Below are 16,288 nucleotides of genomic sequence, written 5' to 3'. Positions count from 1 at the left end.
ATGCACCGTCGTATTTGTCAACACACTCAGCAGAGATCTGTCCCACAGATTGTCAGGGGCCAGGCGGGAAGAGGAATATTGCCTGGACAGATATGGCAGACTGACTATATTGGGCTATTGTCCAATAACAGAGGGCTCTTAAATAGTGACAATACCAATCTGGTGATACAAGCTGGATACATAATTGCTGAGATAATAATCATTCCGGTGTATGGAGGGATAGCCAGAAAGGAGACTGCCTCAGGCCTTATAACTGTATGGGGAGAAGGAGGGTTTGGGTCTACTAACAAGAACACAGGGGCCAGAGTGTGGGTGGAATACCCAAATGGTCCCCCAGAACTAGCAGAGATCATTGCAACCAAAAACGACAAAATGTTATTTGCCAGAACAATCATACCTGATTCTTTTCTAGATCATACTGTGAAGTGTTGGCCTCATGTGGAACACGCTTTAAGTAGGACACTCAGCACACCAAGACGCACCGGAAGCCCCCAGCTCCGAAGTGACCACCGACAGCGCAGACTGACACCTCTCTTGAATCAACCTGAAAACTAAGCATGGGCGGAAAATCCGTTCCGCTCGCGGATTTTGCGGATTTTCGGTAAATTCGCAATCCGCGAACGCTCGCGATTTTACCGAAAATCCACAAATTCGCACGCAGCGGATTTTTTTTTCTTGGTGATACAATTTTGCGGCGTGCGGTGTAAGTTCGCAATTGCGAACATGTAGGTGCGGCGGGCAGCAACAATCTCGCACTCACAAAATTACAAAAATTGCAATTCTGCACAAGAAATCCACTAGCAAGCAGCATAGACCTTCTGAAAATGATGATTTTTATCAGAATAACTCCTCAGGTTGACATTTGCCTGCACTTTTTTGGATTTGAGGCCTTTTGACTTTCTTTGGATCACTTTTGGATTAGAAATCAACTTTCACAAGTAAGCTTGTTTGGGGCATTACAGTTGCTGTAATGCTGTTCTGTAGAAAAACGAGTTTTGTAAAATTGAAAGCATTCAGCAGGTGCAAAAGTTCAAACTCATCATTAGTAACCATTCCCTGTAGTGCTTCCTGACTGGGGCCCCTCCAGAGTTCAGTTGCTAGTTGCAACAATTGTATGACCCTGCTCTGACCCTCACAGCAGGCTCATAGAATAGCTACAAGTAGGCCACAAAGGTCCTGGAAAAAAAAATTGCACTGCAACAAAAAGCAAATTACAGATAAGGAAGCAGGTGCCAGACTGGAATTTTAAAACAGTGACACATTAATAAATCAACCCCAAATTAATTCATGTCAGTTGAAGCAGGGCAGGTATGCTTGCTTTTTCCCCCCATAATCTACAGTGATGATGAACCAGAGGGTGGAATTGATGTACCAGAGGGTGGCATGGGTGAAACAGAGGGTGCAGGGGTGAAACAGAGGGTGCTGGGAACCTGTGATGATGAACCAGACGTAGAAACAACATAATCGCGACCGCTGCGAGCCGACATGTAAGTTCGCAATTGCGAACTGGTACAAAACCCTCGCGAACTGGCAGAAATCCTTGCGAACACACAAAAACAAAATCCGCAAATTCGCGAGAATTCGCGGATTTTGCAGATTGCGAGTTCGCAAAATTCGCGAACGCCAGATTCGCTAAATTCGCCCATGCTTACTGAAAACGTATGTGCTTATCTAATGCGACTGTCCTCAACAGGCCATACTTTTGAATAACACATATGAAAAAAGCTGTGATTGTTTTACCACTTGTCAAGTGGACATACATTCTGGCAAATATAACAGACGGACCTTGTGCATTCCCATGGTTAGGAACAATGATATTTCTAATAAATCCAGCCTTGCATACCCAAAGTACAAGGGAAACCGTACAGCGTGATGGAGATTGTGATTCTGAGATTCATTTTTTGCCCAAGACAGGATATATAAGTTAAGGTGCTTCTGTAGTAGGGGTTCCAGGATTATTAATTTATTACATTAGGAGCATTAATAAGTTAGCATGTTTGATGGTTAAGAATATTCATTGCACATGTATTGCGTTAGTAGTTATTATTAGATATGTTGGGAACTAGGAGAGCAACCTTGCAAAAAAGACTAGCAATTGATTATTTGCTTTTAAAACACGATCATGGATGTTCTGTTCTGCTTTAATTTGTACCTGACTTTGGCAAGCATTGCTTTATTTTAGGTGGGATAATAATCATAATATGTGTTATGATTTTATTGTGTTGCTTTGCCCTGTTTATGCCTAATATTTTATCCATGTTTCCACCGAGAATAGTTGATTTTAGACTTGTAGGTTATGAGAGTCAATGGTCAAAGTGTGGAGTATATTCACTTAGTACAATGGTAGCCACGGGCTCCATTTTGTGGGCAGAACTTCATTTGTTTGTGCTTTCTTGCAACTACAGGGTGTCAATGTTTACATTCCTCACAGCACTTCAAAGCACATAGCAAAACAGTGTCTGAAACATTAGGGGCCTGATAACACAAAGGTAAACTTAGATCAAAAGTCTAAGTTTAGACCTGAAGTCAAAGCTTAGACCTCAAATCTAACTTTACTATTAGTAAAGTTAGACTTTTGGTCTAGGTTTAGACCAAAAGTCTATCTTAGACCACAAGTCTAACTTTACTACTACTAAAGTTAGACTTTTGATTTAAGTTAGCATATTGGTCTGAACTTAGACCAAAAGTCTATCTTTACTACTAGGAAAGTTAGACGTTAGGTCTAAACTTAGACTTCAGGTCTAAACTTAGACTTTTGCTCTAAGTTTACCTTTGTGAATCGGACTCGTAGTGTGGGATATGTATTTCGTACCATGTTCAAATGTCAAAAAGGAATGTACTGCTCTGCTTCAGAGCAAATACTGGAGCCTGGCCAGCTCCTCTAGGTGACCTTCAGGCAGACCGGTACAGCTTGCCAGCCTTTACTGCATAACACAATGAAGGAGGGGGTTTCCAGAAATGTCTCCTTGAGTTAGGTAAAGGTATTAAAGATGGGTACTTTTAGCTCTCAGACAGGTGCTAGCCTGGGGAATGGATGCATTTGCCCAGGGACCTTTTTGTGATCCCGATCAAGACTTCTGCCTGACTGTGAGAGCTCCCCAGTCATGCCTGTCGAATTTTGAAATATACTCCATCAGTGATGTATACTAAGTTTGGATTTCTTGCTTGTATTATATAAATTTAAGCTTCCACGTACTCCACTATTCACCACATACCCTGTTGTTACCAAAACACACTCTCATTAACAAACACTTTGCAGTACTCCAAGCTCCAGGAATTGCAGACTGTATCTCAAATATTAATCTTAACACATTATTTATTACAGACACATGAACCTCATCATACGTGCATATTCTAAATGTTCTAGTTCCCACAGGATATAGTAATACTACATCCACAATCTGACTACACACATAAAGAGGGAGAGGCCCTAATTGTTCTCCTTAAGTCTTCCTAGTTCTATGGCAAGCAAGTAACACTACTCCATTAAACCCCTCACCATACCACCCCTACCACTCACCTTGGAGACTTCAAACTCCCTGGCAATCTAATAAATGCATTGAATATGATACAGAATGGCATCCATCCATCATACTCAAAGAGCCACAAGCTTGACCTCTTCCATATGGAATCCCAACCATCCAATCCAAACCACCTATACCCCTGGACAGACTGGACCGACCATCTGCAGCATCCTGTTCAGCATCCAATCTACACACCAATGTCGTCCCAGAAGAGAACAACAAACCTGCAGATCCTCAAAAGACTCCTCCAACAACAACCTACATCTCCAACTCACCTCTTACCTTACCTCATCAATGTCTGTTGCTAATGCCCTTCTAAGTGAATTCAATGCATTTTTGGAAAACTATGTGATCACATATGCATCTAATAAAACCCACGTATATACGGCTAGCCCATTAGCAGCACCCTGGTAGTCAAAAGACGTTTCTATCAACAAATGCACCATCTGCAGACACGAAAATATGGAAGAAAAGCAGAACTCCGACAACTTCAGGCTACTGAAGTTTCTCTGCTCAACATAAAGGGAACACTTCACATCAACAAAAGCCAAGCACTCTTCCATCACAATCAGTGAAGTTGTTAACAGAAGCAGAACACTTCAAGTTAATCAAGCACTGCATCAGCCCCCTACCTGACACTCCTATTCCACACCGCACAGACAAGTGAAATGTCATCAACCTTTTCTTCATTGAGAAAATACAAACAATTCAACAGTACATTTACAACACCACACGTCTTTCTCCTCTGAAACCACCCATTCCACAACAGCCACCATTCAAACTACTGCCTCTTGCAAATCACGCCAACATAGTCAAAGTCCTCAAAGACACTTCTTGTGAAGAGCATTTACTACCCCTCTCCTTCATCAAAGTCCTCTCCAGAGCTCACCATTGTCAATACCTCCCTCACTAAAGGCATCCTGAAGCCCTTAAGAGAGGCCAGCTCCTTGTAATGATAAGAAACCCAGACTATGCCCAATTAGCTTGTTGACTAATGGCACAGTACTCACCTTCCCCCCATCAATAAGATCTTTGAAAAAGCAGTCTATCCACAATTCCAACATCACATTAAATCCAGTCATTTCCTGCACAACTAGCAGTATGGATTGAGATCACACTGTGGCACAGAGACAGTTACCTTACATTTTCTAAATGATGCCCTCCTGACCTCAGATGACGGTGCATGCCTCCAGTTATTTATTTCTGTAACTCTCAACTGCTTTCTACACTTTCAATCATTCACCCTCTTCCAAACCCTGAAGTCCCGAAGGACATTAAGTGGCGGCATACTTCTCTGGTTTTCCTCCTACCTATTCAACCAACAATAGCTTGTTCACATGAGCACCACCAGGTCAGAGTATCTCCTTATCTCCTGTGGAGCTCTCCAAACTTCCTTCTTCTCTCTTTTTGCCTTCAACCTCTACATGAAGGCTGTGGGATTCTACTTGTCAGTAATGAACCAATAAGTCATCACACAACTATACTTGAAAGTCGCCACAACTTCAGACACCCAACACCTCAAGCACTGCATACACCTCATCTAGATATGGATATCCTGACCTACTCGCAGTTCACCCTAACATAAAAAGAGAATTCCTGCTATTTGTCAAGAACAGTAAGCAACAACTAGTCCCAACCTGGCTAAACAACATGCTCTTGAACAGATATGAACCCCACTTTTCACCAAATTCCAACTCGCTTGGAATCACTCGACACCAACCTAACCATCACAGAACACATTGCCACAAAAATCATATTCGGCCTGGGACCAGCTCTTTCTGCTAATGAAAGGGAATCCATTGTTCATGCCCTCATACTCTAGCATCTGTATGGTGGCAGCGCGTTGCTACACAGCCTATTTAGACTCCATAATGGCGCTCAGTTCTTCACCAACCTGAATAAATATGACCACATCCACATCACTCCCACCCTGATGGAACTTCACTGGCTCCCCTTTCTACCACCCACTATCTTTAAAACCAGCTGGATAATCTACAAGCAATCATGACTGGTACTTCAGCCTCATATGGCTGACAGGCTAACTACCTCTGTTGTCTTTCAGTACACCAGTAGTCAGGAGGACATCATCAGACTGGAGACAAGGAAGTGCAATAAAGACAAAAAGCAACAGGCTTCTACATCTCTGCCCACAGTATAAGGAATGACATCCAAGTATCAATCATACAGTTCCCCATGCTCCGGTTTAGAAAACAGATAAAGATACAGCTATTTAAAGAACACTACCTTATGACACAGATACGGTCCGCTATCTAACCTCACTGCTCCTCAATCACTCACTGACTATATCTTTGTTTTTGGCTTTATATAGCGCTTCATTTAGCTATGTTCACACTATTTAAATACCACATACATACATACATACTTGGAATTTGAAGCCAAAGCAGGCCTGGCAATTTTGTCAGATTAGCCCCTGGGATGGGGGGGTGTATGTGCATGTGTGAAGTACTGCTGCTTTTGTTAGTGGGGGGCCTAGATTGCAGCACTGCTGCAAAACTGTCCCACACCACTGCGAAACAGGCCTCCTACCCTTCCAGGAAACTCCTGATGCCTGGTACAGCCAGTCCAGTGCTGAATCATACAAGAATAGAGGGCAACTACTAGGAGGGCCATTAGGATGGCGGGCGGATCGCCCCCGCGAGGCTTGCGGTAGCCACCGCCTTCCCGGCGGGGGCATCCGCCAACCATCCTTGCTGCAATGACCCCCCGCCATATTAACATGGCTGTGGGGTCCGCGGTGGACAGAAAGACCGCCCACCGCTTTTCCACCCCGGTCTCCTTGCAACCAGGGTGGAAAAGGGTTTATATGGTGGCGGTGTCTATCAGACACCGCCAGCCATAAATGTAAATGTAGTGTATTTATATAGTGCCCAAATCACCCCCGAAGGGGTCTCTCAGGCGCTGTGCACATACCGCTGTGGAACCCTTCCTGGCCTTTCCCTGTGAAGTGCCCACTCCTGGCCACGCCCAAGGTGAAGCCAGGCATCCTAGCGCTGTTGGGGCCGTTGTGGAGATTAAGCAAGCTATTGCCCAGAGTTGCAGAGTGGGACCCATGATTAGAGTAGGCACCGAGGCGAGAGAATTATCAGGTCCGAGGAAATTGAGCCCAAGACCCGCCGAGGCAGGAATTGAACCGCGGTCCGGGCCAGACCTCTGCATCAGGGTCTGCTGCTCTAACCATTGAGCCACACTTCTCCACTCTGCCGCTCTAACCATTGAGCCACACTTCTCCACACTTCTCAGGATGTGCTTCGTCAGAGCATGCGGTCTTCACTTTGAGGGCCCGTTGCAGGCCCCCATGGTGAAGGCGAGGTGGGGGGTGCACATGGGGGGGTACCTGTGGTACCACCCTGCATTTGCATACACAAAGCAGCAGGCACCGCGGTGCCTGCCGCATTGTGCATCACAAGCATTTTTAACATTGCGGCGGGTGCTGGTGTAAACACCCCCCGCCGCACTGTTAAACATGTATGATGCGCCCGCCACTGGCCCATCCTAATACCCCCCATATGGTGGGTGGTCCCTTCCCCCGATGGGATGGCGGGCAGACTAAGTCCGCCTTAGATGGGATTTGCATATTAGGGGGCGATGAGGAAATGGATGCTGTTACAGATGGGAGAAGGTTGTGATGCTAAATGACTCACTATAGGGAGTATGACAAGATACGAGAGGGAGTAAGGAGAAGAGGTGTGAGTTGGGTATGGAAGGGAGAAGAGAAAAAATGGTTTGAGTTGAGGGAGGGTTTGTAGGAAAGGGTAAACAGGGAGGGTCAAGGGAGAAGTGGGGCTCCTTTCTGGATTATGACAGTGCAGTCAGGAGCATTATGGTTTGCAAAAATTGCAGTGAGTCTTTTCTGAAAGTACAATTTCTGCCATGATACATTGTACGATTGGGCAGTGATTGTCACGCTGAAAGCGGGCTTTAGGTTCAGTGATGCAGCTACACTAAAGTAGTTAGTTGATCGGTGCTAGTTGAAAGTTCAAAGCTGTTTTTCAGAATGTTAATAAGCTGGTGAGTCAGTTTACAGAATTCTTTAGAATATTTGATCTGAAGAGTGGACACTTAACTACATGGTTGGATCCTGGGGTGGCAGGTGTTCAGCTACCAGGGTCCAGGTTACAACAGTAAGGTCTAAAATGCCTTTCAGGTGATGATTAGCAACCCATGGTGTGGCCCAGGTAGCATGGTAGTATGTCTGCCAATCTGGGGCATTAGAAGCTTGGTTACCAAGTAGATGATCGATGTCTTCAGAAGATCAGCAATCAGATTATAGGTTACAGCAGTGGTTTTAAGCAGCATATCCAGAGTTCAAAATAAGAGCTACCTAAAATACACCCCAGCATTAAAAGGGTGTGATTTAAGGTATGGCAGTCTTTACTCTATACCGTCAGAATGGCAGAAGACATTACGTCCGCCACCATGACAGACAGAAGACCGCTATATTTAGAGATCACCGGGGCCCATTGATGATATCTGTACCTTCGGATGATATGCCATAACAGTGGTTCATCTGAATGTACCAAAAAGTCTGGTGGATGGCCATTGTCGGTTTTGATGGCCATCCACCAAAATTTTTGTTCTGAAAAAACAAACTCTCAAAGTGTGAATTTGTTTCTGAAAAATAAATAACTAATGATCCATACACACAGGAGGTTTTTCTCGGAAGCCTCTCCATTAAAGGTAATGTCCAAATAGTTACCACCTCTTGTTTCTGTATAGCATCCGTCGATATCACAACGTATGAAATAGGACAATTTATAAACAGATGAGAAGGAGTTGCTTAATTATAGGATAATGATGAAATGTGTCCTTTCAGGTAAATGTAGTCCTTCACAGCGTATTCAGTAAAGGAGCTTTAAATGAAAGCATACGATCGTAGCAATAATATAAAAATGGCGGGGTCCGGCCCTGGTACTATCGGACGTTCAAAAGAGGACCAGCGTCTGGCGCCGGCAGGACGCTGGTCCTCTGCTTTGCACATGTTATAACATATTATGCCTGACTTTGTGCCGAATCATTTTTTTGTCAATAGGATACACATGCTTTCGTATTTTGATCTTCTGATGGGATTCAGTCAGAACATCTCATGGCTGATCACAAAAACACTACTCCTTATCATTCTCTGTGGTCAGACATTAGCACCCAGACATAAAAGAAAAATCCATTTGCTGTTTTTGTACACATCAGTTTTATCCTATACCCCAGGACTTGTTGTTTTGATAGCACACACAGCGGAGACATACTAGCAGAGCAAAGGTCCCGAGAGGAGTGAGCTGTGCCAGCTGAGATGTAGACCAGCTACCTATATGTGCCAGGTACAGGGTTCGCTACTAATCACAGAGATCTGTACTATATCACTGTTTTTCATAGTGAGAGTAGACTGCAGCAAATCTGTCAGCTAATATGACAGGGCATTTCACTCTATATGGTCTCCTAATTATGCTATTTGTAGGAAGGTAGATACCCGACTATGCTTACCCCCGACTTTTTGCCTGGTGTTTTGCTGGTTTTCCGAATTAGTTGACCTGGGGCCCTGCCAATCAGGACCCCAGGCCTACTGCTCTCTCTCTAAAATGGATTCCATGTACCTTAGGTACATTTCCAATTGGAACTGGGCCACCTTGTCAGACCCTGTAACTCAGGGCATTGGTGTACCCAGGGCCTACCAGGGGCGGAAGCATGTATTATGCCACCCTTGGCTGGCCATCTAAATCTGACTCAACTGGCTGCACGACAGCTGGGGCAACATGGCGTACTCGCCCGTTGCTGTAGGTGTAGTATCCCTATACCTAACCTTAAAATGGACACCCGAGTTCCTCTCAGTCACTCCTATGGCAGGCCTTAACAATCCTGAAGGCAGAGTGCATGGAATCGTGTGAATTGGGCTCTGGCACGAGCCGAGCCCAGTTGCAGCTTGCGGAACCAAGACCCAATGGCTGTTCCATGATAACGCGTATCATATCGGTAACTTCGGTATCGCGTTATCAAGACATGTCGAGTAAGGTGTCATACGAATCGGGGTGCTGCCCTCTCACCATTCCTGGTGACGAGGTTAGCATTCCGCCCTTCTAGAGGGACACGACATGTACGTAACTGTGAACCCCGGTTAAAGTCAACTGAAGCCTCAGCTCCACAAAATGGATGCTGCCACCACAGACACGAGTCTGACCTCCTGCTGCTGGGAGTCCTTCCAGCAAGGAGAGCTTGGACAAAGGGTTTCCTGTCAAGGGCGGTGTTCGCACCGTCCCAGACAGGGTTTGTGTATTCTGGGTAGGTAGGGCTTTGCAAGAAGGTGACTGCGGAGTGGCACCCCGGTGCTCACTACGCATCTGCCGGCTAGAACCAGTTCCAGGGGCGCGCAGCCCCTGACCTGGGGAAAGTCCAGCAGGGGGAGAGGGGTGTAACTACCCCCCTTCCTGGTCCCACCCTTAGGGCAGGACCTAGTCATGTACCCGCCCCTTTCTTTAGGATAAAGGCCGGAGCGGGGACCCTTCCAAATTAGATCATCTTTGAATCAAGAATACTTTCTACGAAAGGACTTCGAGACTCTTCTCAAGATTTCTCCCTTGTGGCTAAGGAGTAGTCACCCTGCATCCGCAGGCACCATCTAAGAACTCTGCGGTTTGCTGCAAGTCCTTCCTCAAGGATCCAACGGCCCAGCTCGACGAGAACCGGCTTCCCTGGCACCTCTGACCTCTACCCACGTCGTCAGCTCAGCTGAGATCTGTGGGTGCGACGAGACCTCGAGGGACCGGCCATCATCAAAACCTGCTCGCTTTCTTAACCAGCACGACCATCGAAGCATTTCTCTGGTGAGTGCTCTGGGGTCCGAGAAGCCCCGACCCTGAGCAGCTCCAGCACCGAAGTGCAGTCTCCCAGCATCTCCACGATCTGTGTGGGGCCCTTCTGCTCGCTGCCCAGCACGTTGTCTGGTCACTAGCCGCTGGCTTGTGCCCTTCTTTGACGACATCCGACAACCAACGCTGCTGGTCTGGTTGCTCCAGACCGGCCCTTGCTCCCTTTTCTGAGAGGAGCACCCCGGACCCTCCTGGTCCGCTGAAGACGCCATTTTAGGCCCACCACGTAGCCCTGAAATCTGCCGAGGCTTGTTGCCCCAACCCTGGGCCCAGCGACGCCGACAGCATCAACCTTCGTGGGACAGCTCGCACCTCCATCCTGGTCGCCGACAACGCCTCCTGGTCCGTGAGACTGCAGAGCCTAGCGTCGCCCACTCACCTAGTCGAGGTGACGGCCATCCGGTGCCTTCCTGGTACCCTCTGACTACTGGCTAGTAGTACGAACTTGGTCCCCTCTGCTTTCAGGTGTCAACAATCACTGATCCAGGCTTGGATCTCTACGAACTATTCATCACTGGTCGCCGGCCAGCAACTCCTTTTTCTTCCGGCTCCTGGCTCGTCAGCGAAGACCCCGACGCCTGTAAGACTTGTGCAGCCGCAGCCCTCGTGGCTAGGTAACTTCGGCATTCCGGTGCCTGCATAGCCTCCTTACTCTAGGGTCCCGAGTCCCTCGCTTCCGACTTGCCTTATCGGGTCCGCCCGAGACCACTAAACTTTCCGTGCCCTCGGGCACTTGTTTTAAATTGTGCACTTGAAGTATTTTCTAAGAGCTTTTGTTCTGTGCTTAGTACCCTGTCCTCATAAAGAGTCCAGGGCTGTTGTGATTCTAATAAATATACTGTTTATTTTCATAACACTTGTGTGGTGTCCTTTCACTTGGTGTTCAAGGGGTATGTGATGGTATTACAGCTGGCTTAACACGCCTTCTAGAGTTTAGCCCGAAGACTGCTCGTATCCACGCTACTAGGATAGCTGGTCTAAGGTTGACTTACAACCAATCACCATAAGGGTCGTTTGGAACGATACATAGTGGTCGCTAGAATAGCGAACGCTGCATATCGGGCCAACTTCTCACATTGGTGGCAGCGGTTGGGATTTGAGCTTGCTGTTGTTTTACCACGCGTATCCTAAGAATATCTTGTGAAAGATCACATAAGTACTCCAGGTACATATAACTTAGCTTAGAATACTCTGAGTTCTACTGAACCAGCTGTTGTAGCTCCTCAAGGCTTAGCACACCTTGGCTACAACTCTTAGCAAGGGATCAGTAGGTAAACCCATAGTGTAGGTAGGTGCATCACTTACACCACACTAGAAGCAGCATGTCGGACAGAGGAGGAAACTCTGAGTCTCCCCTTGTGTCAGTCGACCCTCCACAGGTCACCTCCAGATATGCTGCACTTAGCTTCCACGAGATGCGACAGATCTGTACATCTCGGAAGTTAAAGCAGGGTGCAAACCCTACCATTCCGTTTCTGATTGGTCTTTTGGAGACTTATGATGCTAGGAGGGCGGGTAACCCTGACCCTTCTCATCCAGAAATGGAGATGCCTCCCCTCGAGGGAACCCGAGGTGACCCTGACCTTATCCATCTCTCCGCCGAGGGCGAAGAGGAGGACGAGGAACCAGAGACATCTGGGGACGAGGCAGACGAAGGTCCAGTCATAGTTAGTCAGCTAACTCAGGACAACTTAAGCCGGCACGAGATTGGTACTAGGGGACCCCTGGGCCCTCTCTCGGGCCAGCTTAACATTGGGAACGGACGAGTTAGGTCTCTGTCAAGAGGCTCTAACAGATCCGCTCGAACCAATGGCTCTCGAGGCTCTGCTCGAAGAGGGATGACATCCCCTCAGAGGAGAGTGTACGAAGCGAAGGAGCGGGAAGTCAATCTGCGGATCGAGAGGGAAGAACTTGCCCTAGCCAAAGAAAGACTCGCCTTTGCTCGAGAGCAAGAATTGAGTGGGACAATTCCCACTGGTGGCAGCATTCCCCCACGGGAACCCAGGAGTTTAGACACTAAGCACCTGAATAAGATAGTGCCCCCCTTTAAGCAAGGGGACGACATCCACAAATGGATTACTGCTTTGGAGCGGGCCTGCACTGTACAGTGCATCCCCCAGAGTCAGTGGGCAGCTATCTTGTGGCTCTCCTTTGACGGTAAAGTTAGAGATAAGCTCCTCACTACTAGAGTCGAGGACGCTAACAATTACCACGTCCTGAAGAACACACTGATTGATGGGTTCGGCTTAACCACTGAGCAGTACAGGTTGCTGTTCAGGGATACCCAGAAAACTCAGTCTCAGGACTGGTCTGACTTTGTCGATTGTGCCACTAAGGCTTTTGAAGGCTGGCTACTGGGAAGTAACGTTACTGATTTTAAAGGATTGTACAATCTAATTATGAGAGAGCAAATCTTAAGTAATTGTCAGAACCAGTTATTACACCAGCACCTGGTAGACTCTGATCTGACCTCTCCACAAGAATTGGGTAAGAGGGCGGACAAATGGGTCAGAACCAGGGTCAGACCGAAGAACCAGGGTGGTGACCAAAAGAAGGAATCGACCAAGCCTCAAGAGAAGGGTGGGAATAAATCTTCTGATCAAACCACAGGGCCCCAAAATTCCTCTGAAAAGGGTGGGTCCCCAACTTCTCCCAAAACCCAAAAGAAACCTTATTGTCACACCTGCAAACAGGTGGGCCATTACAAAACTGACAGCAATTGTCCCAAGGCCAACAACAATAAGGAGAACATACCCCCAAATAAAGCTTCCCAGCCTCCTGTTACTACTAGTAGTAATCCCCCAGGTGGTGGGAGTGCCCCCAAGAATCTGGGTGCATTTTCTTTGGGAGTGCCTGGGGACTCTGGCCTAACCAGGTCCCCTGACTTAGATACTCTTGTCTGTGAGACTGGCATGGGGTTTGCCAACTTCACAGCCTGTCCCAACACTTTGGGCAGGTACAGACAGGAGCCCCTCATCAATGGTTCAAAAGTTGAGGCCTACCGGGACACAGGATCTAGCATCACCATGGTGGCTGAGAGCCTAGTCCCCTCAAGGCAACTTATGCCTGGTGCCACCTACCAGGTAGTGAACATTGATGGAGTGCAGAGAGATCATCCCATAGCAGTGGTAAATCTCAGCTGGGGAGGTGTCACTGGTCACAAGAGAGTGGCAGTGTCACCAAACTTGCCTGTAGATTGCCTACTGGGGAATGATTTAGAGACCTCAGCCTGGGCCGAGGTAGAGCAAGAAACCCATTTTAAAATGGTAAACCTCCATGGTAAGGTTAGTGGGGCCGTGATAGCCACAGCCCCAGTCCCAGAAGTCCTCCCTGAACAGGTCAGGAGGGCTGTGCCAGTCACAGCCCTATCCCAGAAAGATGCCTTTCCTGAACAGGTTGGCAAGGCTGTGATGGTCACAGCCCAAACCCAAACTGAGTCCCTTCCTGAAAAGGTTGGTGGAGTTGTGATGGCCACAGCTCAAACTCAGACCGATAATAGTGTTGTGAAGCCTGAAACAATGGATCACTCCACTCAAACAGAGAGCATTGAGGAGGAAGAAAAGTCTTCCCCCTCCCAGACACTAGGTGAGAGCCAGCCTCCTCAGGGAACTGACTCTACCCCTGGTGAAAGAACTGCCCCAGAGGTAGTCAGGCCTAGCCTGGCAGGGCCCCTGATGACAGTGGAACCTTCCCAGGTGGGACCCAGTCTGGAGCAGGTAACCTGCCCATCTCTACCCTGCCTCAGTCAGCCCAGGGCTGTAGAGGTCAGGGAGGCCAGTGGTGGACCCCAAAGGGCCCCCTGTCCTAAAGAAATTCCCAATCAGCAGATTAGGATCACTGAAGCTAGTAGCCCTAGCCAAGTGAAAATAAAACACACTCCTGAGGGATCCCCCTTAAACTTAGTTAGGGAACTCCCACAGCTGGACACTGTTGGGCACAGCCAAACCTGGGGCCTAAAAACCCCAAACCTGACCTGTCCCCCCAGTAAGCCAAACAGAGGGACTCAGCCTCCAGCTTTAGGTAGCCAGAGGTTGACCCTGAGAGCTCATAGCAACTCAGTACGGGAAAGAAAGGCACATATGGTGGATAGTGATTGGAGGAAGTTGAGCCCAACAGTAGTGGAGTCTCACTTCAGTACTCCATTCCCACACCAGCCTTTTACTTTGCCAAAGCACACCGCAGGTAGTGATTCCCTATGGTGGAGACCCTCAGATACCCTTAGGGTGAGGGGTTGCTTAGTGGACCATGATACAGGGGGTAACCATGCCAGTGCATGTACCACCTCATATGGCCACTCAGGCAATATAGGCTTACCTGGTCAAGGATAGCCTTATCTCCTTTCGTTTGGGGGGGGGGTTGTGTAGGAAGGTAGATACCTGACTATGGTTACCCTCGACTTTTTGCCTGGTGTTTTGCTGGTTTTCCGACTTAGTTGACCTGGGGCCCTGCCAATCAGGACCCCAGGCCTACTGCTCTCTCTCTAAAATGGATTCCATGTACCTTAGGTACATTTCCAATTGGAACTGGGCCACCTTGTCAGACCCTGTAACTCAGGGCATCGGTGTACCCAGGGCCTACCAGGGGCGGAAGCATGTATTATGCCACCCTTGGCTGGCCATCTAAATCTGACACAACTGGCTGCACGACAGCTGGGGCAACGTGGCGTACTCGCCCGTTGCTGTAGGTGTAGTATCCCTATACCTAACCTTAAAATGGACACCCGAGTTCCTCTCAGTCACTCCTATGGCAGGCCTTAACAATCCTGAAGGCAGAGTGCATGGAATCGTGTGAATTGGGCTCTGGCACGAGCCGAGCCCGGTTGCAGCTTGCGGAACTAAGACCCAATGGCTGTTCCATGATAACGCGTATCATATCGGTAACTTCGGTATCGCGTTATCAAGACATGTCGAGTAAGGTGTCATACGAATCGGGGTGCTGCCCTCTCACCATTCCTGGTGACGAGGTTAGCATTCCGCCCTTCTAGAGGGACACGACATGTACGTAACTGTGAACCCCGGTTAAAGTCAACTGAAGCCTCAGCTCCACAAAATGGATGCTGCCACCACAGACACGAGTCTGACCTCCTGCTGCTGGGAGTCCTTCCAGCAAGGAGAGCTTGGACAAAGGGTTTCCTGTCAAGGGCGGTGTTCGCATCGTCCCAGACAGGGTTTGTGTATTCTGGGTAGGTAGGGCTTTGCAAGAAGGTGACTGCGGAGTGGCACCCCGGTGCTCACTACGCATCTGCCGGCTAGAACCAGTTCCAGGGGCGCGCAGCCCCTGACCTGGGGAAAGTCCAGCAGGGGTAGAGGGGTGTAACTACCCCCCTTCCTGGTCCCACCCTTAGGGCAGGACCTAGTCATGTACCCGCCCCTTTCTTTAGGATAAAGGCCGGAGCGGGGACCCTTCCAAATTAGATCATCTTTGAATCAAGAATACTTTCTACGAAAGGACTTCGAGACTCTTCTCAAGATTTCTCCCTTGTGGCTAAGGAGTAGTCACCCTGCATCCGCAGGCACCATCTAAGAACTCTGCGGTTTGCTGCAAGTCCTTCCTCAAGGATCCGACGGCCCAGCTCGACGAGAACCGGCTTCCCTGGCACCTCTGACCCCTACCCACGTCGTCAGCTCAGCTGAGATCTGTGGGTGCGACGAGACCTCGAGGGACCGGCCATCATCAAAACCTGCACGCTTTCTTAACCAGCACGACCATCGAAGCAATTCTCTGGTGAGTGCTCTGGGGTCCGAGAAGCCCCGACCCTGAGCAGCTCCAGCACCGAAGTGCAGTCTCCCAGCATCTCCACGATCTGTGTGGGGCCCTTCTGCTCGCTGCCCAGCACGTTGTCTGGTCACTAGCCGCTGGCTTGTGCCCTTCTTTGACGACATCCGACAA

This window comes from Lissotriton vulgaris, chromosome 1_2 (genome assembly GCF_964263255.1).
Source record: "Lissotriton vulgaris chromosome 1_2, aLisVul1.2, whole genome shotgun sequence".
Lineage (NCBI taxonomy): Eukaryota > Metazoa > Chordata > Amphibia > Caudata > Salamandridae > Lissotriton > Lissotriton vulgaris.
This window is presented reverse-complemented; position numbering follows the sequence as displayed.